This window comes from Pezoporus occidentalis, unplaced genomic scaffold (assembly GCF_034315485.1).
Source record: "Pezoporus occidentalis ecotype Australia unplaced genomic scaffold, CSIRO_AGI_Poc_V1 ctg161, whole genome shotgun sequence".
Taxonomy (NCBI): domain Eukaryota; kingdom Metazoa; phylum Chordata; class Aves; order Psittaciformes; family Psittacidae; genus Pezoporus; species Pezoporus occidentalis.
The window spans coordinates 132076-157636 of NW_026913437.1; the positions used below are offsets into that span (position 1 = coordinate 132076).

At 52.6% G+C, this 25561-nt stretch overlaps 1 long non-coding RNA gene across 2 annotated transcripts; it reads left to right on the top strand.

Moving 5' to 3' along the window:
* The first annotated feature begins 10105 nt into the window (after positions 1–10105).
* On the top strand, positions 10106–12978 carry LOC134160601 (uncharacterized). 2 transcript variants are annotated; one of them, XR_009963627.1, is made up of 3 exons: positions 10106–10588; positions 10720–10782; positions 12296–12978. It is a non-coding gene; the product is annotated as an uncharacterized LOC134160601 (long non-coding RNA). The 2 variants fall into 2 exon arrangements; XR_009963626.1 differs by having other exon boundaries at positions 12718–12978.
* Positions 12979–25561: the final 12583 nt, after the last annotated feature.

The following is a 25561-nucleotide window of genomic DNA, read 5'->3' on the forward strand; positions in this document are numbered from 1 at the left end:
CATGTTTCATTCTCCTTCATTGAATTTCAAATTGGGGATCACAGGCCCAAAAGCCTGTATTTAAGGGGCTGTTTTCCTGACTGTATGTGGTTAGATACTTTCTTCTACAATGAGAGTAATTAAACTGTCAGTGGGTGAGGATGTAAAGCTGACTCCTGCAGACTTGATTGGAAAACTCCTTGACATACACGAGGAAAACTATTGCTGGGGTTTGGGGGTTTTCAGTAATGATAAAAATAGAGCACTCATTTTAATGGCTCAAAATGCTAAACCCATTTGAAATGTAAGGCTTCAGCTTGGTGTGTTTCTCTAGCCAGACCCACATTGGGGGCTGTAGGCAGAGGTTAACCTGAGCAGGCTTAGGAGGATGTGGACCTTGTCTTCTGGTGCACCAACACAATGACTAGCCTTGGGAAATCATGTTTGCAAATACATTCTTATTTGTAGACCCTCCTTACAGATTTGTGACAACAAAGGCAAGAACTTGGTTTTCCCTGCAGGAATTTCATCTGCCTGTAATCTTCCCGGTAACTCCATAATAAACCAGCTTTGCACTAACACAGGTTCAGATATTCCATGAAGTTGTAAGATTGTTCCATTTGCTTTTGTGGAGTAAAGGCCAAGGAATTTTTTTGGAGCGGTACAAACTGCCTCTTGTATTCCAAGGCTGTTACGGGAATGGCAGCTGTCCATAGTAAGTGCAAAGGGATTTTGCCCACCATTCACTGTTTCAGTCTCTCTTGGGGTCTTAAATAATCCTCAGCAAAGTCAGTGGTTGATCTAAGTTGGGTCACTGGAGGTACCAGTCAGGAGGAGGTAGGAACCAGCTCCTTTAACTGTAAATGAGACTTCTACAGCTGAATGCAGACCTAGCTGATCCAACTCATTTTCAAATGAAAAAGGCATTTTTCAAGCAACTAAGACTTTCAGAACAGTCCAGGGTGTTCAAACCAATAGGAGAAGGCTCCGTGTTGGCAAGCCTAGCACTGTTCTGCTCGGTCCAGTCCCAAAAGGGCAAGCTATGCTTGCCACTCAGAATTGGAGTTGCGGTTGCCTTGGGTTTAGGCATCATTGGAGAGAGCAGGGAGCTGGGGGAGGGCTGGTTATCAAGGACCTTTGCTATCAGGCTGAACTCAGATGCTGTCTTAGGGCAAGAATGTTTTCTGAGGGAGTAAATGAGGTGGTTTCAGTGGTAAGTGTGGGTTTGTGGATGGGGAGTCCTCATGTAAGTGGGTTGTGGTGGCTGCTGGCCTGGCGCTGCCATTCCCATAAATACAAACGCACCCAACTTCCACTTTCAGCTTGTGTGTGTACCTCAAGGCTATCCTTTTATTAGTGTGCTGGGCACTTAAGGAAGTCTCTTGTTTCAATCCAAACCGTTATACATTAAAGCTGCTTTTTATTACTTGCTTTTAGATCTTAAAGCCTTTTGATATGGGTCTACTGGGCCTTGGGTTTGAGTCTTGCCTCTGATTAGCATACCAGGGCAATGTTTTCCTTTTAAACCTGGAGCAGTTCAGTTTGTGCTGCTTGCATTATAAAGCTAGGAAATGCAAAGCAGGTAGGTCCTTGCTGTTAAAGAATGCATGTTAGCTTTGATGAGCACGAAAGGTTGGAGGTTTAGAAGAAATAACACCTGAAAACACAGAAATAACCTATTTTTAGTGGACCAATGCAGCTGGTTTGATACCAGACTCTTTATTTTTAACTGCAGGCAATAATCTTTTGCATATATCATCAGTAATGCAACACAATCCAATACACTTTCACCCCCAAACGCTTCTCCTTGCTATAAGTAAGAACTTGCCACTGAAAGCCCGCAAGATTTGTTCATCTCCCAGTTACAGCCCTATGTGATTCAGCAGGGCCCTTTGGGACACCAGGCTGTGGAGCAGCTCCTTTCTGCCCCAAAAGCATCACCTTACAGTGTAATTCCAACACCTTTAGTCCCTGTTAGCTTATTTCTGAGGGCCATGAGATCTTTACTTTTTATACAGACAATATATTGCTGTAGGTTGACCGGGGTAATATTCCTGGTGGATTTGTGCAAGTCTCTTGCTGTGGGGTATAACAGATTTTGGGGTATGGGGTTGTTTTCCAGGTAAGGCAATGTGTCTTGTCTGGAAGATCTCTCTGTTTCATGTTAATTCTGCGAGGCATTTGGCTATCGTTTGTGCAGGGGTAACTCCTGTTGAACACCAGTGTATCTTGGAGGCAATGACATGTGCTTGTTTGTTCAGAGCTTGACTGGTTTAACCTGTGCAGCACCTAAAGAAACCTGCGTCCTGCTGCAGCCCCCAGCACACCGGAGCTTCCACCAAAGAGAAGTAAGTTGGCACATGTGCCAGGCTGTGATGTGTATGGGGGCAGTTTATCATGCACACCATGGAAACCCTGCTCTGCTTGGACAACAAGGTTTTCCTTGCCCCCCAAATAATTTGCAACTTACATTTGCCATGAGAGCTGTAATGGTTTGTCAATGCAATGGTCAGTGTGGAATGTTAGGGTCTGTAACGTGCAGGCAGGAAGCAGGTGGCATCAAAAACCATGGGCTGTAGTAGAATAAAAGGTGATGCTAAAGTTAGCTGGTCCAGACTGGAAATGGAGGATCTGGCCCCTGCCAAAGCAAACCCTTTGCCCTACACGCCTCTAAATTTGTGGGAGAAACTCAGCTCCTGTCACAAAGAGGAGCTCAGCCTCAACCCTGGAGAAGTGTCAATGCTTCCTGATACATAGAATCATGGAATGGTTTGGGTTGGAAAGGACCTTAAGACCATTCAGTTCCAACCCCCTGCCATGGGCAGGGACACCTCACACTAAACCATGGCACCCAGGGCTCTGTCCTGCCTGGCCTTGAGCACTGCCAGGGATGACCAGAACCTCCAAGAATGTGGAAGGAAAATAGATGTGACCATGGGAGCTAGAATCAAACTGCCTCTAATGGCTGTGATGAGTGAGTATTGAGTTGGAAAGCAGTACAGAGAACAAAGTAGAGTTGGGACAAATGTGCTTTAAATAAGAGCTGAGGATGTGCTGTGCACCGGACGTGTAGCATCTTGCTCATGTGCAAGAACAGACTGTGAAAGGAACAGGTTTGTGTGGGAGAAGTGACATCAAAGCCCCAAAGAACCAGTGCTGTAATAGGAAACATTTGCCTTTTGAGGACTGTTATTGCTGCTGGTCACTTCTCTTTTATTTATTCCTTATTCTTTTCCCCTCCAGTACTAAACCCCAGCAGCATGAGCAATGTGAGGCAGCTCGGGTAGGGTGGGCCAGATGGGCAGCAAGGAGGGGTGCAGAGGGCTCGCTGAACTTGTGTGGACTTCCCTCCTGCCCCCTTTACACTCAGCTGCATCAGCCTTGAAGGTTCTGGTTGCATTTGCTGGCCAACCAAAGCAGGGCTGGATGCTCAAGCAGAATAGTTACTGAACAGGGTTGCCAGCTTCCGTCAGGCATGTGCTGGACAACAGTGGGCAAAACTCATGGAGGGAAAGGGAAAATGAGAAGGGAATTGAGGATGTAGGAGTGGGATGAAGATGCCCAAAAAGCTGTGGGGGCAGTGGGGGTCATGGGGGACCTGGTGGCACAGAGTGCCGTAGTGGAGGAGCAGGAGGAGGAATGTCACCCAGCAGGGATGAGATGGCGTGGCATGGCATGAGGCTGGTGTTGGCTGTGTCCAGCTCTGGGGTAACAGCACAAGAGGGACATGGAGCTGTTGGAGCAAGTCCAGACGAAGCCATGGGGATGCTGCAAGGGCTGGAGCAGCTCTGCTCTGGAGCCAGGCTGAGAGAGCTGGGCTGGGGCAGCCTGGAGAAGAGAAGGCTCCTGAAGGGGAGACCTGAGAGCAGCTCCAGTGCCTGAAGGGGCTGTGGGAAAGCTGGAGAGGGGCTTGGGACAAGGGATGGAGGGACAGGCCAAGGGGAATGGCTTTAACCTGCCCGAGGGGAGACTGAGCTGAGCTCTTAGGCAGAAGCTCTTCCCTGTGAGGGTGCTGAGGTGCTGGCACAGGGTGCCCAGAGAAGCTGTGGCTGCCCCATCCCTGGCAGTGTTCAAGGGCAGGTTGGACACAGGGGCTTGGAGCAAGCTGCTCCAGTGGAAGGGGTCCCTGCCCGTGGCAGGGGTTGGGGCTGGGTGAGCTTTAAGGTCCCTTCCAACCCAAACCAGCTGGGAGAGCATCTGAAGTTTTTCAGCCTTGCTTTGCAGCAGCAGCAAGAAGCACAGAGCGCTCAGAACTGCCGGTGTAGCAGCAGTGCCAGCCCGCGCAATGCCCGTTGAGCTGGGTTGGATGCTTGGAACAAGCTGCGCGAAGTTCCCGGGATGGGATGACCACGGGATGGCGTATCGTGGCTTGCAAAGCACGGAGCGGTGTCTGATGAGCGCTGGGAATCCTGCGGGAGCGTCTAAACCGGGCTCATCCTGCGCCCTCTCCAGCTTCCTCCTCGCTCACGGTGTAACCTCTTCCTTTCCCAGTAAATGCCATCTTCCCAGGGTGAGGTTTGCACTTCACTGAACCGATAACCCCAAAACCGATACAGAAGAGGCAGATGCTCTTTGGGCATAAGGAATAACACAGCCCTGTGCTAAAGGAGGCTTTGGTCAGACTTGCTGACAAGCCGAAATGAACAAGCAGGTCCTGTCACAGCAAGAGAGCTTTTCTAGGAGCACTTTGCACAGTGCCTGTTTCCCCAGCCCTGTGAAGCCCTACAGAAGCGTGCTGGGCACGTTTGGGTTGGTTTCAATGAATTGCAGTGTATAAGCTGGGGGTTTCCCATCAGACCACAGGCAGGAGGCTCCTTTCTGTTATTCCTCTGCATGGGCACACACAGAACTGGATCTTGGTGAATGTGCAGCGGTTTCAGGTTTGTAACCTGCAGTGCACAGAGAACATCTGCCTGCATGGAGCGAGCATCCCTCCAGGCAACAGTGCGCCGGTGCCGTGTCCAGGTGAGTGCTGGCTGGAACATGGCTTGATTGCTGCTGCTGCTGACACAGAGTGTGTTATCTGCTGAAAGAGGGTCGATTTAGCTCTACCCTCTGTTTATAGATCTATTGAGATCTTTAAGCTGAAGAGAGGAGATTGAGATGAGCTCTTAGGCAGAAGTTCTTCCCTGTAAGGGCACCCAGAGGAGCTGTGGCCAGGTTGGATGGGGCTTGGAGCAAGCTGCTCTAGTGCAAGGTGTCCCTGCCCATGGCAGGGGCTGGAGCTCGATGAGTTTTAAGGTCCCTTCCAACCCAAATTCTATCACCCTTGGTCTGTGTGCTGGGCCTGACAGCTGTCCTTCTAGCACTGTGATCTAACCCAGCTTAACAAGGAGGTGGGAGAAGATGAGGGAGCCTGCTCTGCTTTGGGATCTCTCCATGGCAAGCCCTGTGCCGGGCTGAGCACCACTGTTGCTGGGGGTTCTGGTTGGGTGCCTGGAGCAGCGGCTGGCCCCGTTACGCCTGCGCTGGGAGCGGTTCCTCTGCTCTCTCATAGTTTGCCTTCTCCTTCGCACGTCGGCAGCAGGAAGTGCAGATTCAGCAGGCATTGTGTGCCTCAGCAGCCTGCCAGCTGCCTTGCTGGAGCTAATTCACCATTCAAGTCACTGCTGATAAGCTGGCAAACAATGTGCAGTGATTTCGGCGCGAGATAGCAGCTGAGCAGAGCTCCTCCGCTTCCAGCCCTCTCTGCTGGATGGAGCTGGGCCTTGGTTTTGTAAAGCTCAGGGGTCAAACCTGGTCCGAGTGTTTGGTGCTGCTGCGACGTGTGGTGGGTTTCTGATCTGCGGAGGGATAACTTTGAGTCTCATCGGTGTTATTCAAGCTGGGCTTGGAGGCGCAGAGGTCCTCTGGTGACTTGGTTTAATAGGAGCTAGGAATTGAACCTAGGGCTTCTGACTGGTGGTTTAGTTGTTCCATCACTGGATAATTCTGTTCCCTCTGGAACAGCCTGGGAATAGCTCCAGTGACAACAAGAACAACGCTCTCCCTTGGGTTAACTTCACGTGGCAGCCACTGAAAGGGTGCCCAGAGGAAGCGGCTGCACTCTGCTCATCAGCTGGGCAGGAAGCAGCAGGTCAGGGTTAGAAGGAACTTACTTCAAAGCTAATGGGTGAGTGGTGCAGCAGGCACTGAGAGGAAGTGAGGTTCAACAGGCAGAGAGGGGCTTGGGGTTCTCCATCTCAGTCCTTGCTCCGCTTGCTCTCTGTTGGCTCACATCTGTTTAACCAGGGATGAGGAGGAGATGATCAGGGGCTGGAGCACCTCCTGTATGAAGACAGGCTGAGGAAGTTGGGGCTGTTCAGCCTGGAGAAGAGAAGGCTGCGTGGAGACCTCAGAGCAGCTTCCAGTATCTGAAGGGGTCTATAGGGATCCCGGGGAGGGACTGTAGTGATAGGACAAGGGGTAACGGGTTAAAACTTAAACAGGGGAAGTTTAGATTGGATATAAGGAGGAAATTCTTTACTGTGAGGGTGGTGAGGCACTGGAATGGGTTGCCCAGGGAGGTTGTGAATGCTCCATCCCTGGCAGTGTTCAAGACCAGGTTGGACGAAGCCTTGGGTGCCATGGTTTAGTGTGAGGTGTCCCTGCCTATGACAGGGGGGTTGGAACTGGATGGTCTTAAGGTCCTTTCCAACCCTGACTATTCTATGATTGTATGAAATACAGGCCTGTAGGTTGGAGGTGCCCTCGTGAGCTGTGCACAGCTCTGCCTGGGGCTGGTACACCACACACACACAGTTCAATCTTCATGTGCCTTTATGAAATGAAGTCCTTGACTCTGTGATTCCTTTGTGTCTCAGCTTGGCAGGGAGCGCCAATAGGGTCAATATCCCTCCAGCCTTAGAACTGCAGGATGGGTTTCATACAGTCACAGAATGTTTGGGTTGGAAAGGTCCTCAAAGATCATCTCATTCCAACCCTGCCACGGGCACCACTCTGTGCAAACATTGGTACAAGGCAGGGGCAGAAGGAGGAATCTATCGTGCTCCTGCCACAAGAGAGCAGGGGTTTATCTATAGGTGAGCTTGGGGATGCCCGCCTTGATGCACTTCCCAAAGGGCACGAGGCCACAGCATGGGCAGACTGAGGTTTTGAAGTGTATCTGTCCCTGTGCCATACATTGGGGTTTGGGGTTTTTTGTTTTACTTCTCCTTTAGCACTGGAATTGAAAATTCAAGTTGGAGCAATGTGAAAGCAATCGGGCCTAATCCATTCCTGTTGTTACTCCTTTTGTTTTCACTGGAGCTGCTCCAAGGCTGGATTCAGCAGACGATGAACAACTTGTTCTCCAAAGTTGGAACTAAGGGGAGAAGGTTTTAGGGATGCTCACGCAACTCTGAGTCTACTTCTTGAGCAGCTGAAGCTCCCACAAGAGGGACAACGTACGGTGAGCCCAGGTTATTGAATTTAGTACAACATTCTAGCAATAAGCCCTCTGGTCATAATAAGACATTATTATTCATTAGAACAATTACTTGAATGAAACCCAACTGCTGGCTCACTCAGATTGGATGGAAAAATCCAAGCTGTTGATCCCAATTTCTGGTTAGCTGAACAGATATTAACCAGGAGCAAAGGACAAATGGGTTTGAGCCTGGTAATCCTCTTCCCACTTCCCTCTCCCCTCTCTTTTCTGGAACCAGCTCCACCAGGGTTGCCACTCATGGAATGTTACCTGCTCTTCATGCCTTGAGCATCTCAGCTGCAGCTCAGGGAACTCTGTGAAGAGGTTACAAGCCCTAGGCCTGTTTTGGTTAGATGGGAAAAGGAGAGTGCTATAAGCTATGGAGAAGGTGCACATTAGCAACTGAGGATGAGGTGGTGTGGCTCTGGGAGGGTTAATTGCAGGAGAGGGGATATTTCTGTTAAGAACTAAGATGAAACTTCATAGACCGAAGCGGTCCTCACTGCTGGTTAATGCCTCCTGTGTTCCTGTGGGCTGCCGGAGGGGTCATGGCAGACACAAGATCCCCAGGGTAAAATTAAGCTTTTCTTTCTTGGAGGACGAACCATTACTGTCTCTCTGGCTCACTCCATTTACTTTCTAAACAACCCAGAACAACCCAGATCACAAAGGATGCTCCACGTTGTGCTTCCTGCTCTTGCCCAAAGAGGATTTATAACAGATGCTCCTGCAGCCTTCACTGGGTGCGATTTGGAGGGTGGAGGATTCACCAAGCCTGGGAGAGCAGAGCAGCTTCTGCTCAACAGCGTGAGTCCTGCCCGACTGATGGGACACCTCTGTCCCAGAGTCCAGCTGATGCTGAGACAGGAGATCCCAGCCTGGTTTGGGTTGAAGGGACCTCAATGCTCCTCCAGCTCCAACCCCTGCCACGGGCAGGGACCCCTTCCACTGGAGCAGCTTGCTCCAAGCCCCTGTGTCCAACCTGGCCTTGAGCACTGCCAGGGATGGGGGATTCTGGGCACCCTGTGCCAGCGCCTCAGCACCCTCACAGGGAAGAGCTTCTGCCTAAGAGCTCATCTCAGTCTCCCCTCGGGCAGGTTAAAGCCATTCCCCTTGGCCTGTCCCTGCAGGCCCTTGTCCCCTAGAGATCAGAAATCCCCTTGCATGAGCTCTGACACGCTGGGACCTGTCCCCTCTGCGGCTCTGCTCAGGCAGTTTTCAGTGCCACAATCACTGCTGTGTTCTCCAGCAGTTGTGTAGTCAATAAGCAGGAAGGGAGAACACTTTTAAACCCAAACCAAACAAACTTCCAGTCTTACTCACCTTCACTCACCTCCCTCCACCCCAGAAAAAGCACCGCTAACAAGCTGGTGGTGTCATGGTCAGCCAGATGCTGCTTTCCTCTTACTTTGTCCCCTGTATGGGTTTTTGCTTCGCGTGTGGCTCTAGGATGTGGGGCATTTCATCTTTCACTTTGAAACCCTCTGTTCCTCCTAGCCATTGAGCCACCTGGGAATCAGGGATCCTAAAAGGTCAGAAATTAGATGACCTCAGCAAAAAAGCCATCAAAAACTGAATTGTCCTAATTCCTGGGGGAGGGAGATTGTAAGTGATGCTCTTGGAGCCTGCGGTTAGGTGTTCAGCCCTGCAAGCTCTTGCTTACTATTAGTTTTGCCCTATGAAGTATTTGCCTATGGACTTTCTTCTATTCCCAGGTTGGCAGTAATGCCCGTGGAGAAAGAGTGACTGCTGCTTAAAGACCCGAGTCCAGTCTGGCTGGAGGACACAATAAGCCTCCTGGCATGGAATGCTGATGGGGGTGCTTTGGATGACTTATTCCTCGAGTGACACCATCCCATGCTGTACACGTTTGATCCGGGCATGAGCATTTCCGAAGCAGGGAAGTCTGGGGTCTGGGTTCAGCTGAATAGGGCTGTTTGTGCCTCTCCTTGAACAAAACCATGGCTCAGCCTTGGCCATCGGGGCACTGGATTTCTGCACTGATGCTCTCCTTGAGCCCCAGGAATGCTCCTGCCCCAGTGGGGCTGGGGCTGCTTGTGTGCAAGAGGCTGCTGGAAAAGACAGCGCAAAGAGGTGCACCTCTGAGCAAACGCTGAGGTTTCTCCTTTTCTTTTTCCCTTTTTTTTCTGCTTTTTCCTTCTTTTTCCCCTTTTTTCCCTTGTTTTTCCCCCTTTTCCCCTTGTTTTCCCCCTTTCCCCTGGTTTTTCCCCCTTTTTCCCTTGTTTTTCCCTTTTCCCTTGTTTTTTCCCTCTTTTTTTCCTTGTTTTTCCCTTTTTCCCCTTGTTTTTCCCTTTTTCCCTTGTTTTCCACTTTTTTCCTTGTTTTTCCCTCTTTTTTCCTTGTTTTTCCCACTTTCCCCTTGTTTTCCCCCTTTTCCCTTGTTTTTTCCCTCTTTTTTCCTTGTTTTTCCCCCTTTCCCCTTGTTTCCCCATTTTCCCTTGTTTTTCCCTTTTTCCCCTTGTTTTTCCCTTTTTCCCCTTGTTTTTCCCCTTTCCCTGTGTTTTCCCCTTTTTTCCCTTGTTTTTTCCCCTTTCCCCTTGTTTTCCCCATTTTTCCTTGTTTTTCCCCTTTCCCCTTGTTTTCCCCTTTTCCCCTTGTTTTTCCCCCTTTCCCCTTGTTTTCCCCCTTTTCCCTTTTTTTCCCTCTTTTTTCCTTGTTTTTCCCCTTTCCCCCTTCTTTTTCCCTCTTTCTTTTTCCCCTTCTTTTTCCCCTTTATTCCTTTCCCTTGACCTTTGCTGAGATGCACAGTCACACTTCAGGACCTTCCAGGGCCGCTTCTCTAATCTCCCCAGCAGGATTAATGCTGCTGGAAACCATGAGGGCTTGGACCAGCTATCAACTTTATCAGGAAAGCTTCTTTCCGGCCAAGCTTTGCTAAGCGGGAATCTTGGGTTGGAGCTGCTCGTCTCGTGTTTCACAGATGGCCTCAAGGAATGATTTACTAGGAGAGTAAAAGATTAACCAGATTCCTCCAGCAGCATCTTGGGTCGCATAAAGCACTGGGTTTCACTGGGGCCTAGGCAAGCCCTCACTCCTTACCCTCGTTAGCCTGTTTTACAGTGACTAATTGCCCTGCGCTCCCTTCCCTGGGAATGGGGAATCTCCTGGTGAGGAACCCACGCTCCTCGCACGAGCAGCTTTGGAACAGCCACAGCAGCGAAGGCTTCTCCATGCGGGCAGGTACCCAAAGAGCCCCAGCCGCTGTGCCTCCGGCTGTGTTTTATTGGGCAGGTTCCCGTGCTTCGGGCAGGGAGGTGGCGAAGGGAATGCTTACACTGTGCAATGAGGTGTTCCCATGAACTTATCAAAAGCTTTGCAGAATCCCCCTGTGGAGAAGAGCCATCGCTGGAGAGGTCACACAAACGGTGCTTTGGGTAGGGCAAACCCTCTTGCTTAATGCTTTAGGGCTCAGCTGAGCTCTCCGGAGAGAGAGATTACCCCATGTTTTCCTGTTATAGAGTCAGGCACAGAGCTCTGTATCTTGACTCTATGGCAATTCCTTCGGTCTGGCTGTTTTAAAGGGCTGCAGCACTGATTTAGACATCCTAATTGGAGAAGGGGGGTTAAATGGACCTACCTTTCCCTTTGGAGTGAGACTTACTAAAGATGCGGTGGTCCCACAAGATCAGCAGATCTTTGCATTTAATCATTTGCATGCCTTCCATCATGCTTCCCCCCTTTGTTCATTAAACAGAATCCCCTAATAACCACAAGATCCCTGACGGGCTGGCAGTGATGGGTTGCCCCTCGTTATCGATAGACGAAGTACATGTGCCATGAAGTGTAAGGCAACGTCTGCATGTGCTGATCTCATGTAAACGGTCTTTGGTTCACAGCAGTCAGAGATGCGAGCCCTGAGGCTCGCTGGAGGCACCAACCCCTGTTTAGATCTGTGGGGTTTAGCCAAGAGGCTGAGGAAGGAGGGTTCTGTGCCTTCCTCTGCTGTGATCTCCTCACACAGGCTAAAAGCCACCTAGGGAACAGGGATGACAAGAAACAGCCCTGACAGTCTTGTCTTAAGGCACCAGAAGAAGTCAGAGCTGCTCCGTCTGCCCCGGAAGCATAGGGGCAATAAAACTGGCTTCTGTTCTGATTTTTGCATGGCTATTTATACATACGAATTGGTGCTGACCCTACTCCCTGGCAATCCCTTTTGGATGAGTCTATGGCATAAAGAAGGCAGAAGCAGCCCCTGGAGCCCCCTTGGTAAAAGCTCCCCTGCCCCAGTTCTTCAAGGCTAAAGCAGGGGGAGTTATACAAAGCACAGGAACACAGAATCCTGTCCTCGGTGAAAGGAGAAATGAAACAAGTGTGCATTTCCAGCATGGAACATAACCAGCCATCCTCTGTGACTGGTATAGATGAGCTGTGCATTGGCATCTGCTCTATATACCATTTTTCAAGTGCATCGGTTAGCAGAAGAGCTGCTGCAGCATTTCTTTGGAGGTGGCTATGTCCTCCTCCCAATGCAAGTGACTTGTAGACGCACAACATTGCGACTAAACATCGCTTTCAAAGCAAATGTGAGCCTTTGGTGCTTAAAAAAGAACGAAAGGCAGTATATGAGGGCAGCACCAAATCTCAGCGGATTACTCACCATGGCAATTCTTGAGGCTATTGAGTCACTCGCACAGGTTTTATACACAGACTGTCAGAGCAGGGCATCCCGGGGCTTGTTGTGATCTCCCATCGGTGACCATCCATGGTCTTGGAGCCCTGCAAGACCTTAGCAAAGCCTGTGCTGCCCTTCTCTCTGCCAAGCAGATGGGGCTACAGATAAGGGTTTGAAAAGGCACAGTCAAAAGATGTTGCAATTAACAGGGTCCAGAGTCGTGAGGCATGAAAGTGAATTTCCTGATTTTTCAATATCACCCTCATTATTTTTAGCTGTACAATCTTCTTGCCAGATGCATTGAATGGGTGCCTGGGATCCTGACTCTGAAAAGGCATCAGGCCGTGATTCCAGCCTTTTGCTGAGCATCCCAGCGCTTTTGGAAGCCTGTGTTGGCAAGGGTGGGACAGCTGTGCAGTGCACTGCTATAAAACACTCCTCTTGCACTGTTGTCTTGCTTCTCATGCTGTCCTTCCTGGCAACTGTTATTGCCAACAACAGCGGCTCTGCTCCTACAGAAAGGGCTGCTCCCTGTGTGCCTGCCCTCGTCCATGCACAGGGATCAAAGAGGCCCCTTTCCAAAACCCAAACAGGAATGGGGAAAAGGAATGAGCTAAAGGAGGAATTAAATGGATAACGAGTTTAAGAGATTACTTAAAATGCTCATTTCCCACTGATCTTCCTTGCACTTTGTCAGGATCCCATCTGAGTGTGTCCCAGAGCGTGGCAGCCCCGGCTCACACCCAGCATGGGGAGGATTGCTCAGTGGTAAGGGTAAGAAAGGAAACAGCTGTGATCCCTTCCTGGAGCCTTTGCTCTTTTTCATCCCCTTAGATGTATCCCAATGTAAATAACCTTTCATATCCCTTTACAAAGTGATTGCTGAGTGGGCTGGAGGAGAAGGTATTCTGTAATGTAATAATTCCTGTCCTTTCTCTTTATTTTCCTGCTTGGTCATCGAAAGGAAATCTGGCTGCTTGTTAATTTGAAAGCATTTGGAGTGGTGATGGCATAATGGATATGAAAGTTCACAGGACTCTGGCAGCTCCTAATGTATGAGGCTTTCGGATGAAGAAATGAAAGCTGCCTGTGCAGGATTCCCATTTGTCATGAAAACCCCGCAGTACCACGGGACAGCTGTTTGCCTGGGATCTGTACCTCAGCTGGAAGGAACCAGAACAGACATGTGCTCTGTTGTACAAAGCCCATAACCCCAGAGACAGGTAAATCATCCTTTATAAGGAAAAAGCATCATACAGAATTAACTTTTTCTATAAAAGATGCTTTTCAGGTTCTGTTCGCTATTCTACATAATCAAAACCATGGCTTGAAATGCGTAAGTTGTGGTCTTTTATGTTCTTGTTCTCTACTACTTCTGGAGGTGGATTTGGCATTGCTGCAAGCATGGCTGGAGAGCTGGCGGGGTCTGCGTTGGCAAAGATCTCTCCTGGTGTTAGACAAGAGTGCTTTTGCAGGTGGCAGAAGTTTCCTGGGAGATCCTGGGTCCAGAGTCTTTACCCCCCTCAAGCCACCCTGTGCTTTGCCTTGTTCCCCATATCACAAGTCAAGAAACCTGGAGAGGGGCTTGGGACAAGGGCCTGTAGGGACAGGCCAAGGGGAATGGTTTTAACCTGCCCGAGGGGGGACTGAGATGAGCTCTTAGGCAGAAGCTCTTCCCTGTGAGGGTGCTGAGGCGCTGGCACAGGGTGCCCAGAGAAGCTGTGGCTGCCCCATCCCTGGCAGTGTTCAAGGGCAGGTTGGACACAGGGGCTTGGAGCAAGCTGCTCTAGTGGAAGGGGTCCCTGCCTGTGGCAGGGGTTGGAGCTGGGTGAGCTTTGAGGTCCGTTCTCAAACCATTCCATGACTCCGTGAAGCTTCACCGAGCTGTGATGCAAAGAACACAAATTTCATGCAAAAGCCAAAGCTCCTGGAAAATCTTCCCTGGTTTTCTTGGAGCGCTTTTGTTTTCCACATGGCATCTTCACCGTGGCGCAAACACAGCATTGGGCTTCAGTGTGACCTGGTCGCTGGGGAAGCCATCAAACAAAGGTCTTCAACAAAGCAGAGGTGCTGCCACGAAGTTCAGCTTGCAGAAATAACCCCCCTGAGCTCCCCACGGGCCTCCCATGGGTGTGTTTATAGTGATGACTCTTCAGCTCATTCTGTGTCAGGAAGCTGTGTGTCACTGAGCTTCCCTCTGTGCCATGCTGCACTGGTGCATCACCCAGGCAAAGCACGGCTGCATGGAAGACTTTACCCAATACGAATTTCCCTAACTTTGGAAGGTCAAGGATTTCCTCCCATCCTTCCTTCTCCCCTATCCTTTTTAGTTATTGCTTCAAACGCATACGATGGCAAACCTTGTCAATAAGGGATGTCAGCTATATGCAAATAAAAAGGCAAGATCAACCCAGCTCAGTGCGTGCAGGCATAGGAGATACTGAAGGAAGCTTTCAGAGCTTTGTTTCTTTGCCATAGCTCTGTCTCCAGACACCAGTTTAGCTGCACTAGTAATGCATTGAAGTGGGTTCCTCTGTTAAGCAATATATTCCCTATGGAGCAGTTCTGGAGCAGCCCCAGGCTGAGGTCTCTGGGTCAGGATCACTCCATCTCCCACCAGTACATCCCCCTGAGCTGCTGCTCCAGGCACGGGGGGTTCCAGGTTTCAAAGTGCTTTGGTGATGCAGAGGCCGAGGTGATGGGCACAGCATCATGTGTGGAGGAGACTCAGCACCGTCCCTGGTCCCATTGCAGCTGAACACAAAGCCAGGTCCACCGCAAGGAGCTGCGCTGTGCTGCTGCGTGCTCCCCGCAAGCCGCAGAAGCCGATGCTCCCATGCATTCAAACACAGACACCTGATTTTCTGTAAGCTCTTCCTTTTCCTCTGTTGTCAGACGTGAAACCATGGAAGCGCACCCATGGTTCCACAGGGCAGGCTGACACCGGGGCTGAGGGAGGACGAGCTTGACTTTGCTGCTGCTAAAACCAGAGGTTCTTTCTCAATGTAAAACTTATTGTCTGGGGCAGCCTTCATCTCGCCAGTGCACAGTTTCAGAATGCTTTAAATTAAGTCTGGAGGCTAAAAGTGTGTTAGTCATTGCCCATACATCTTAGGGGAAGCAGGGCTCTCTAAAGTTATTGTTAGCATTAGGCATCTGGTTCGTGTTTATGATGATTTATTCAATGGTGGGAGACAGGTAAGGAGCCATCATGGAAGACAAACTAGAAAAGATTGGGTTTTTCAAAGCTCTGAAGCCATTGCTAAATCAAAGTTGTCTGACTTCAAAAGGAGCACATAACTTGATTAGGTTCTTTAAACAATGTCCACTGCTCACAAAGTTGGCAGATATTATTAGAGGCAGAGTTGGTAGCGCAGCCTGCTCTGGAGGTTGCTTGTGTCTTCGAAGTGCAAGATCCTGATGTCCTGACTCTGCCTTTTCCTTTTCCTTCCTTCTTTAGGGAACATTTCAACCCAGCACTTCAGTTCCTGCAAAGGCCAGGGCACAGAAGAGCACGTCGTTTTGTCAGGGTTAGAATAATGCAGGAAATCCTTTCCTTGGAAAGACCCAGTGCTTTCATACTTTGAAACAGGGACTTGAAATCCAGTGGGGAAGATGGGCTTTGGGCTGGAGGTGGGCGCGTTGCCGTTGCCATGAGGATCTGACCACAGTTGTTTCAGTTCTATGAGCCTCTGGAGAAGCCTGGTTTGTGGATGTGCAGGAGGGCTTTGCAAGAGCTTTGCTGAGATTGGAGAAGAGTCTCTGCTTGTGTCCCCTGGTGCCTGGCACTGACAGGGCTGAAGTGAAGCAGGAGCTGCTGGGACAGGGCAGGGTGGGAATGGGAGGCTGAGCATGGAATCACGGAATCAGCTGGGTTGGAAAAGCCCTTTCAGCTCCTCCAGTCCAACCGTTCCCAGCACTGCCAAGGCCACCCCTAACCCATGGCACTGAGGCCTCGTCTCCACGGTGAGTGAACACTTGCAGGGACGGTGCCTGCAGCCCTGCCCTGGGCAGCCTGTTCCAATGCCTGAGCACCCTCTGGGGCAGGAATTGTTCCTCAGCTCCATCTAAACCTGCCCTGGTGCAGCTTGAGGCCGCTTCCTCTTGTCCCATCCCTTGTTCCTTGGGAGCAGAGCCCAGCCCCTCCTGGCTCCATCCTCCTGTCAGGCAGTTGGAGGGAGCCATCAGGTCCCCCCTGAGCCTTCTCCGGACTGAACCCCTCAGGACGCTCAGCCCTTCCCCATCACACTTGGGCTCTAAGGCCATGGCAATGAAATGACTTGGATGTGGGGGCAAACCACTGCGCACAGGGAACTTCCCAGGGCTCTGCTGTAAGCTCAGCACTGTCCCACCCGGTTCAGCCAGCACTGGGTAGTGTCACTGCTGAGGCAGCCACAGCGATGTGCCCTCCCCATGGGGACAGCTTGTTGCTGATCTTCCAGACCTGCAGCCGCCCCACAGTGGACATCAATGACTGGCACTGGTCCCATTCAGCTGGGGTGAGCCCTGCATGCACCAACCAGCCTGTTGCTCTTTACGTTTTCCAAAGCACCTTGTGCCAGATTTCCTGGGGCTGGGGAAGAGCACGGGGCTGGACCCAGCGCATCCTGCCCAGCTGGCGGTGATGGGCGCACCATGTCACACGGATGGCACAAAGACCACAGGGATGGCACGAGGACTGAACCAGTTCTTGGCCTGGGAAGTTTGTGGAGCTGCTGGAAGGGAGCCAGCATCCCGCTTCTGCTCAGGTTGGAAAACCATCCCGGTGCTGGATCCATCCAACCCAGCTATAGCGCGGGGCTGCTTGGCCGGATGACAGGCCTGGCTCTGCCTCCAAAGTGGATGCGTGCCAAGGGGGATTTTTAATTTCCAGATGCTTTTAAAGTAAAAATAAAGGCTCTGCTGTAAACTGGCTCTGGGCGGCTGCCTCCCCTGCAGCCAGAGAGCTGACTGATAGGGGCTAGAGGAGCGGGCAGTAAAACCTTTTACTGCAGTCTGGTGCATCGGGAGCACCGGGGTGGGCAGCCTGTGGTCCCTGCCCAGCCTGCTCACCCCGATGCTCTCCAAGGACCCAGCATCTCCAGATGAAAACCTTGATGCGCTTTTGGATTTCATTTGTTGGTCTTTTGCAGGGGGAAGCTCTCTGGGAGAAGGCCGCTGGCAAGGGCAAAATGGGAAGTATGGGAGGGAATATCATCCTGAACGTGCTGCCGGGAGCCAGGAGAGGCTGGTGACAGGGATGCTGCAGGACCCTCCCTCTGCACCTTGCTCCAGACCCGGCCACAGACACATTTCTAAGCCAGCCCTGGGTGACTCCTGCAAGCAGCTCCAGCCTGGCCGCTGCCCATCAGCATAATGAGACTGGTGAGTCAATGTCCAGTGTCCATAGGGATGCAGCTCCCGGGACAGCCATCCAGCTCTGCTCCTGGACCCTGGAGCTGGGAGAGTCCTCTATGGCCCCCTATAACCACGTTTTGCTGGCACAAAAGGCATTCAGGCATCCCAAGCCTGCACAGGGTGTTTCACATCATCTCAGACCTCCAAAGCAGCTGGAGGTGAACACAGCCCAAGACCTACACTATGGCTCTAGGAACATATGGAAGGTGGCTCCTGTGTCCCTGCTGATGCTGGTCAGGAAGGGCCGTGGTGGGTTGGAGGATGCCTGAGGCTGAGTTTGCAGACAGATAGCCTGCCCGCTGGCTTCCTGCTGCCAGTCATCACCTCCCACCGTGAAGGCAATGGCTTTATCAGCACAGATCTTGATGAATTCCTTACCGCTGCAGGCATGACCGCCTTCCCTGGCTGGCTGGGTTTCACTGTGCTGGGATTCACCCCACTCCTGGCACACAGATGGGCAGCGGAGCCAGAGTTGCTGGTGTTCAGGGAGTGCAGGGTGCCATGGGGACAACACAGGGCTGGAGGCTGCAAGCAAGCCCAGGAGCTGCTCCGGAAGAAGAGCCAGTTTGGGCTGTTCCCACAGCCTGTGGCTGGCTGCAGCAGGCAGGGAGTGAGGATGGGCTCGTCATGGGTCACAACAAGGCTGTTTCGGCAGGGATGGCCATAAGGAAACAGAGCAAGCCCGGACCTGCTCTGCTGGTTCCAGCAGAAATGCTGGTGATGGGGACCTTAGAGCAGCTCCAGTGCCTAAAGGGGCTTCAGGGAACCTGGAGAGGGCTTTGGACAAGGGCCTGTAGGGACAGGCCAAGGGGAATTTCGGAGTGTGATGGGTCAAATCAGGCCCTCCTGGAGAGGTGGTCTGGGAGAGAAGCAGCACTCCTCTGAATGCAGCAGCATCACTTCGGCTTTACAGCTGCACTGGGCTCATACTTGAGACACTCCAGCATCAAAGCTCTGCTTGTTCTCCTCACAGGCCAATGGACACCACCATGCACCCAGGTTTCTGCTCATGCATAGACCAGCAGCATCGAGCCCTGACCATGCTACGATTCCATGGTTCCATGTGCCTGGGCAGGGCTGTGGGTGGGTGCAGGCTGTGCCCAGGGAGGTGTGCGATGCTCAGCTGGTCCATGCAGTCCTGTTTGCTCTCCCTCCACGGGAGCTGTCTCCTGTGTGCTGCCCTTTATTCTGCTTCTCCTCCGCGCTGCTGGGGGACATGGAACAAACAAGAGGGAGCAAAGCTTCCCAGGAACCACACACGCTTCCTCCCACAGCAGCAGGGCTGGGGTTAGAGTGCTGCAGAAACACCCTGTGCTCCAGGTGGCAGCGAGCTGGAGCGGGCCGGGCGCGCATCCCTCCGGCTGCTGTCCTGGTTCAAACACAGCAACAAAGAACGATTCATGGCTTATCCCACTTGGATCTCCAGCAGGCTGGGGGAGGTGTTGGAGCAAGGACCAGAGCACTCGTGGTTTTGCACGTTGGTGTTCCAAGGACGGCTCAGGAAGTGCTGATGAAGCATTTGGACTCCGGGTCCAGGGAGATGCTCGTCCCCATTGCTCCTCCAAACAGATCCTTGCCAGGGTGTGTTTGCGGAGCGGGCTGCATGTAAATGATCCATAAATAAGCTTAACACCAGCGAGCAGGTGGAACGGGGCAGGGCTCAGGGAATTATGCAAAGAGAGCAGACAAAAGGGCCGGGCTGCCAGGGCGCTTTGTCTAGGGGAGCCGGGCTCACTCCCTGCAGTCACAACGAGTTAGCGCAGGGCACAATGGGGAGCAATCTCAGATCTGATTAAAGTGTTTGACAGCATTCATATGTTAAATGATTCTATGCTGCTATCTGCTGCTGCAGTATTGGGTATCTCAGGAGAATCGCCAATGGATCTGCTGAGGCCAGAGTGTAATGTAACAGGAGATGTAATTAATAACCAAACAAAAGGGGGGGAAAGGGGGAATTTGTTGCGGTTTTCACCCAATGACCACGCGGGTCAGAGCGCAGATGCATTTTATGGCATTCGAGAGTCTAATCTGGATGCAAATATTTCAGGCAGGATCTTCTCTTCCATCTCCAAAACTTCAGACGTGAGAGCTGTGCAGCATCCCCTGCACCAGCAGATGCCTGCGGAGGCAGGTCAGGGCTGCTCAAAGGCATTCCCACTGTAAGGATTATTTTGCCTTTATGTTTGCTGCCCTTTCAAGTCTTTTGTGAGATGCCACGAGAAATTGAATGGCGTTTGAAGCAGGAGTGAGGATTAGGAACCCCCGTGTCAGCCACACAATGTCGGTGTGGAGGACCCGTGGAGGATGCTGCGAGGCAGAGGAGGTGCACACCCTGCATCACCTTCACTGCAGGAGGGGACCGCAGGGACCTTGCACCCCTTAATGCTGCCTTCAACCCCTGCCTTCCCCTGCACATGGAGAGATGTCTCTTCAGCCAAACCCCCAGAAGCCAGCTCCATAACGTGCCCCATACCTTCAATGCTCATTACTTCTGCTCTCAAGGTTTCACAGCCCAGCGCAGCTCCCTCCAGGGGCTGGACACCCCTCTGTGCCCCCCAGCCCTCCAAGCACCCCTCTTTGCCCATGGCCTGCAAGGCCAGAGCAGGCAGCCAGGATCAAGCCTAGCACGGCAGTGCTGGTGCCTGCCCGAGCCGGGGACTATCAACACATCTTGGCACAGGGAGTGATGCATTGTCCCAAAAATAGAGCTTCCACCATTGTGTTGTTACACAAACATGGTCTGTGAGTAAATCAAACTCGCTGGGATTTTCCAAGCCGCCTGCCTGGGATTTCTCAGGGTCATTTCACTCCAGCTGCTGAGGTTGCTACCGGGCACACCAAGACCCCAAAACCCTGGCAAAGGGGGGCCTGGAGGGGGTCTCCCAGCTTGCTCATCTGCCCCAATGGGCAGAGGTGATGCCGTGTGCTCCATCGGACAAGGAAACTCCATCTCCTCCTGGTCCCGTGGCATCCCCATGGCTCTGCATCCCCCTTCCAGTGCTGCACCTCCTGGGGTGCCTGGCAGGCAGAGAAAACCCAGCCTGTCTGCTGAGCAAAGGGTCCAGGAGGAGGAAAAATAAACACAGGAAAAGCCCCAACATAAAGAATGTTGCTGGATGCTCAAACGATGCCAAGGTCCTTCAAAGCTGCTGGTGTGTGCAGAAATGCCTCAGAAATGGCATAAATTCTCCATGAAGTGAAATATTAGCAAGCAAGACAGCGTCACAGATAGTATCTGTCTCTGACACTGGTAACAGCACTGCTGATGGGGTGACCTCCAGCCACAAGGCTCTCAGGCTCTCAGGCTCTCAAACGGCAGAGTCAGACCCAATGGAGAGACAGGGAGCCAAGGCACGCATGCATGCCACAGCTTTTCCCAGGCAGCTGGAAACAGGAGGGAACTGCCCCTGGATGCTGGCCTGGGACCCCATCCTGTCCTATCCCCATCCCAACCCACTCCAACCCAACCCTCGATCCCATCTCTCATTTCATATCTTGTATCTCATCATCCCACCCAATCCCAACCCTTCCATCCTATGGCTCTCCATCTCCTGGCCATGTTGGACAACGATCCACCACGCTGGGGACCCTCGGGGACATCCTGCTCCCATTCCAGATGCTGCACCAGTGCCACAGGAAGGAACCCACAGCAGCTTTTGTCTGCAGGGAAAGCCTGGATTTGACCCAGTGATGCAGCTCCTGTTGTGTGGGCACCAAATCCTTCTGGTTTCCAGTGGAGAAAAAGAGCTTCTCCATGGTCTTTTTCTGTGCAGGGCATGAATGGGAGTTTGGGTGAGCTGGGAAGGACTCTTGTTCCCAGTGGTTGTAGGGGACAAACGGCGCCTTAAAATACTGCAAAGACTATTTAAAGTCTTACTGATAAAAGGCAAGAAGCTGGGAAAAGAGACTGGATGGGGCTATTTTTAGACGCGGTGGCATCTGGACAGCGTGAGAATTGCTTTGTATGGATTTAATGCAGCTGATCTGGGCACAGGGTTTGCTGGCTAAGCTGAACTCACCCAGCACAGCCATCGGCACCAACCCACCACCCACTGCAGGCAGGAACCCCGTGGCCACCCAGAACAAGGACCTGAGGCTCCCAGCCAGCCCCAGCACTCGGGGAAGCTCTGGCTGAGGTTGTGCTGCTGTGATGCTCGCAGTGGGGATGGCTCCTGTGTCCCTTGGTTAGGCTGAGCAGAGCCTGTGCCGGCAGCCCTGCTGCAGGTGGGCCCGGAGGGGAGGCTGTGCAGAGCTTGTGGCCAGCAAACAGACACCATCAGCCTTTTAAATAGCCAGACTGTTTGAAAGCCAGGTGCTGGTGGCTCCTGACCCCGGGCAGGTTTGCTTGCCTGCAGTTCTGCAGCAGCGGGGCTTGGAAGAGGGAGAAGCACTGCAAGTGCAGTGCCAGGCTTCCCAGCGAAGGGATCCACTCATCTCACGTCCAGAGAGCCATTTAAATTGCTGCAGGAAACCAGCTGTTCCCTGGGATGTGTTCTCGCCCCCATGCAAGGAGTGAGTCTCATGTTGTCACTGATACATCCCTCTTGCTGTTATCTAATGAGGAGTTGGATTTGAAATCAGCCGCTGACTGGCTCCAGGTGGGACTAAGGGGATGTTGGCCTGGACCAGTGATGTCTGAAGAACAACTGATACACTTTGCCCCTGCAGACTTGTAGGGTAGATGAGGAATTTGGGGAGACCCAGTCAGGCATGGGTTTGCAGGGCAGCAAGATGCAGTTATCCCCTGCAGTGAGTGGGACCAAGCACTGTGGGTGCCCAGAACCCTTTAGGTACCCAGCCTAAGCCCAGACACCAACCTGGACTCCCGTGGTCCTTGAGGAGTGGGATGGTCCCTGTGTGATCAGGCAACAACATCCTTCCATAAACCTGTGCAGTCAGGGCTGATGCCAGGGCTCTGGGTGCTGTGATTGGTTCATGGGTGCTGAGCCCTGGTCTGATACATCCCCATCGCCACCAGCACCATCACCCCCCAGGGTCCCTCCTTGCATGGCCCATCTCCTTCCCCATCCCTGTGGGACAGGGCTCTTACCCTGCAACTGGGCCCTCTCTGAACACAGCAGCCCCTGCACCCCTACTCCCAGCATGGCTGTGTATGGAGAGACTGGTCCCAGTGCTGAGAGGGAAGGTGCCCATAGACCCCAGCCAGGGCATGGTGTGGGGTGAGAGGGAGCCCTCCAGTCGCAGCAGAGATGCTCCCAATGGCTGCATGGTGACAGCAGTAATGAAAAGCCACTCGAGCTAAACCCTTGCCATCTGTCCTTGTTTTGCTAACCCACTTCCCCGGCTGGAGCTGTCATCGTAAGCCTCACATGGCCACAGACCTTTTGGAGGTTGTTGAAGGCAGCATCTTGCCGCAGCCGAGGGCTCCCAAGGGAATTTCTGCATGGAAAAAGCTCTGGGTGAGTCCGAGACGCAACACTTGGACATGGACAGGGCGGGTGTGTGCTGATGGGAACCCCTCAGAGCCAGCACGGCCGGTTTGCAGCCCACCAGCAGCAGAAGGGGCAGGCACAGGGAGAGGGAACGGGGACCATTGAGGGGATCTGGGCACAAAGCATCCTTTAGTGGCCCAGACACACAGCAGCCACGGCATCCCTGAGAGACCCAACAAGTCCCTGTCCCCTTTGCTTGTGTCAGAAAGCAAAGCAGTCCCCTTCCCCGCGCTGCATTCTCTGTGGTTCCTGCTATTCACTGTTAGTATCTGGGCAGCCGCTGGTGAGAGCGCTCAGAGCCCAGACTCACAGTCTCACACGTTTCAGCACCCAGCCCCCTCGGGATGGATGTGTTATTCCTGACTTGCTACTCTTCAGTCTCCTGTTTAAATGCCCCCAGACCAGGCATGGGGACAGCCACCCCATGCCCAGGCACCGGGTACATGGGTACCCGTTTCAAGGCTCATTGTCAGTGTGGGCACAAAGCACCGTCCACACCTCTGGTGAGCACCTTGGCACACAAAGGCAACCCAGCTCTGCCCAGAAACCCTTCTCTTCCCCCAGAGGACATCCATTTGCTATGGTCATTACCTCTGTCTCCACCAACAGTCACTGTAATGGAGTATTTATTCCCTATCTTCTCCTGTTTTACCCTAGGGGATTGTGTCCCAGGGTCAGCAGCCCACAGAGCCTGAAGAGAGAAAGAAGGGCAGCAGATGCCTACCGTGGTGCCTTGGGTTACCTGCCCAGACCCTACCAGAGGATGCCTTGAAGAGCCTGGATCTGCTGCCTGCCCTGATTTCACATCCCAATGGATGCCCAGGGTGCAGGGAAGAGCTGTGCCGCCCGCCTGCCTCAGGCTGCTCGCAATGGCAGTGCTTAGTCATGTCCAAGGAGCACATCTGGGCTTGGGGTGGAGGGAGCATCAACCCAGCCAGAATGCTAGCCTAAAAATAGAGCAGTGTCTGGGTGGAAGCACACTGTGGTTAGCAAGGGGGGGGTTCCACCATGAGAAAGCCTGCGCTGAGCAGGGTCCCTTCGCTCCCGTTGTTGTCCACTTGCCCCCTCTCCCTCTGGAGACACCCTGGGGATTCACCAGCAAACGAACGGCTTTCCAACGGGACAACAATGGCTTCTGCAATCCATCTTCATGAAATGTGGTTTGGTAGCTCTGCAAGCATCGAGCCCAGAATAAAGGAGGGAACAAATGGGGATTGGGTCACCTCGGGGGCACCGCAGGAATGGGGAGCCAGGGATGGAGCCAGGGATGGGTGGCCCTGGGGAGCTGCAGTGTTGGCTCCGTGGATGCTGCATTGGGAAGACAATCAGGAAAAGACAAGTTTAGGGAAGTACTGACTAAAGGAGCTCATCTCAGGGCACTTTGATAGAGCAAAGAGGCAGGCTCCTGTGGGTTCTCATTCGGGAGCCTCTGTAACTTACCCTGCTTTGACTTGAGTGGCTTGGGTTTTCATGAAGCTCCTTCCTGAGCCCCAAAAGCTGAATTCCGGATTAACCAGAGTTTGCTGCTGCTGTTTCTTATGTCAAGTTATGGCATTCAGGCTTATGGCTGAAGTCTGCACCAGACCTTAACCATGTGGCTCCTCCACAGAGAGAAGCCCTCTCCCCTGGCTTATCACTGCCCAAATGGAAAAGCATAGGGTCAGCCGGGTTGGAAAAGCCCTTTCAGCTCATCCAGTCCAACCATTCCCAGCGCTGCCAAGGCCACCCCTAACCCATGGCACTGGGGCCTCATCTCCACAGTGAGGGAACCCTTGCAGGGACGGTGACTGCAGCCCTGCCCTGGGCAGCCTGTTCCAATGCCTGAGCACCCTCTGGGGCAGGAATTGTTCCTCAGCTCCATCTAAACCTGCCCTGGTGCTGCTTGAGGCCATTTGCTCTTGTCCCATCCCTTGTTCCTTGGGAGCAGAGACCAACCCCCTGCCCCATCAGTGCCTGGTGTGGAGCCAGCCCTATCGCTCTCTCCCAACACCCCAAGCAGCATCCCTGGAGCTTGCCAAGACTCATGCCATGGAACATGAAGGAGCACTTTGGAAGCCTTGGAAATCTTACTTGGTGCAAAGGAGGGGGTTCAGCGCCCCATTGAAGGCTGAGCACTCACCCAGCAGTTTGAGCATGGGTTGGCTGGGATGCTGCTGCTCCCTAGGGAGGGTGCCTCGCTGTCACCGGCTGTTATTGCTGGTGGATAAAGAAGTTTGTGGCTTGCTCAAGGCAAATAAATCCTTGACCCTTTACAGGACCTGTGCAGCAGTGGCGCCGGCGACTCCTTGTGAAAGCGGGTGGGTGGGAAAGCAGCCGACGCCGACGTTCCTGCTCCGTGTGAGCCCTCGGGAGATGCCTGATAACGCTCAGCCACTCCTCCGCTCGCAGCCCCTGCAGAAACACCGGCTGCAAGCACGGAATCAAGCGTCTCCCACTCCTTACTTGAGCAGGACGTGGCTTTCACAGCCAAGAGGCCTCGAGCTGCTCGGGGGGAAACGTGTGCTTATCTCTTCTTTGCGTGATTTATGCCTTGAGATGAATGCATCGCATTGGCCGGCTCCCAAACCCGCTGCAAAGTCTGGGTTTTGGTGGGGCTGTCCCGGACCACGCAAGGTTTCACTGCTTCTGAAGCTCGGAGGAGGGGTTTTATCTCGGCCGTAAAGCTGAAGCTGGGGGGGGGGGTTTGCAGAT